The 1539-nt window shown below is 66.0% G+C and overlaps 1 protein-coding gene across 2 annotated transcripts in view; it reads right to left on the bottom strand.

Annotated features, from left to right (window-relative positions):
• Positions 1–1539, bottom strand: part of WNT11 (wingless-type MMTV integration site family, member 11) — a 21868-nt gene that overhangs the window by 19715 nt on the left and 614 nt on the right. Inside the window, exon 1 of one of the 2 annotated variants that reach the window (XM_010847553.1) lies at positions 173–418. The exons of the other annotated variant lie outside the window; for it this stretch is intronic. The gene's annotated coding sequence lies outside the window, so the exon portion shown is untranslated. Of the gene's footprint in view, positions 1–172; positions 419–1539 lie in introns of those variants that run through there. 2 annotated transcript variants of the gene reach the window in all.

Here is a 1539-nt window from a genome sequence, read left to right as displayed (position 1 = left end):
TATGGGCTGGATATGCCGGGAGGGGGGGGCGGGGAAGAGATCGAAAACTCTGGTCACTGTCCCTCCTCGCCCCCACCCCCTTCCAAAGTGTGGGCTGCCCCCTAAGGCGCCCAGCATTCTAGGGTGGGAAGAAGGAAGGGCTGCACGCGGAGAGAGAAGAGCGCGGACTCACCGCAGGGGATCCGTGTCCAGCCCAAAGCGCGCAGAGAGAGAAGGGGGCCGCGCGAGTGCGCACCGGGACTCAGGCCTCCAAGCTATCCCTGGCTGTTTCGGAGCAGCCCCGGTGGTCCTGGGCTTCTCCCTTCGCTTCCCTGGCACGTCGCTGGGGGAGGCGGCTCCCGGTCTGGGCCTCTGGGTGCTGGCTGATTATTCCTGTCCACTGTCAGAGTGTCTAGGACAGCCGCGAGGGCCGCTGGGTCACCCTCAGCCTGCGCCTGGAGGGTCAGGGAGCACGCTCCTCCCGGAGCCCCCGGCCCGCCAGGGGGCGCTAAACCCGGGTTCGAGGTGGGCTAGGCAGCAGCCTCCCGTGCCCTGGGACCTTGGGCAAGTCCCCTTCTCTTCCTGGGCCCCGGTATCCCGCTCCGGGCATGGGGTGAAGAGGAAACTAAGTGCCCTCTCAGATCTGGTCGTTCTATAAGACTCTCCACTTGCTGCGGTCCGCCCCGGACTGCCCGACCTCTTGCTTCAGGCCCGGCTCGGAACCTCCCTTGGGATCAGGCGTGTAGTGGACCCGCATCAAAGCACAGTGTCTCTGGAGAAACAAGCGGTCCCTTCCTCCTCCCGCTGGGGAGAAGGCTCAAGCTTCCCGGCTTGCAGCGGGCAAGAGCTGAAACCTCCCCGGCTGTGCACACCGTGGGCACCGCAAGCGTAGCCGCAGGCCCGCTCCAACAGGTGGTTATAAGGCTTGGGCTCTGGAAGGCCCTGGAAACCCCGCTGCCTGCGAGGCTGCCCCTCTGAGCCAGAGTCGACGGGCGCACACCAAACACCCCCTTCCCGCGTGAGCGCTGGCCAGGCCGGGAACCCGCACCCGGGGCTCGCGCTGTGTCCACGCCGCGCAGAAGGTCGCCTCGGGCCCGGCCCGAAGCCAGGAGGTGCGCAGCTTACAGAGCCGACCCAGAGAACCGGTGACGCCGAGCGACTGCTTCAAGGTTACCTGCAGAGCCGAGCGAGGCGAGGCCCTCAACACGGCTTTGACTCTGGCCACGAGTCTTCCTAGATGTGTCTGCTGGGCTGCGGACGATGCGCCGGGTGACCCGCGAAACGGGTTAGTTTGGAATTGGGAAGGGTGGGGTGGGGGAACTCGGGGTTCCTCCCACTACCCCCTCTAAGCCAGACCTCGAGCGCCTAAGGACCGTGAGGGTCTTGGAGGTACCTAAGCTCTGGGAGGTGGGAGGTGTGGGGCCCGTGCGCGAGCTCAGCCAGATGTTCGCGGCTGTTCCAGAGGTGCCTCGGGGCCCGGACAGGACTTTCTTCCTCCCTACCTCCCCCAGCCTGGAGCTCAGGTCTGTAAACAAACTCTCGATTCTCCCCCCTCCCCCA

The sequence above is a fragment of the Bison bison genome, unplaced genomic scaffold (assembly GCF_000754665.1).
Source record: "Bison bison bison isolate TAMUID 2011002044 unplaced genomic scaffold, Bison_UMD1.0 scf7180017864251, whole genome shotgun sequence".
NCBI lineage: Eukaryota > Metazoa > Chordata > Mammalia > Artiodactyla > Bovidae > Bison > Bison bison.
This window is presented reverse-complemented; position numbering and strand designations above follow the sequence as displayed.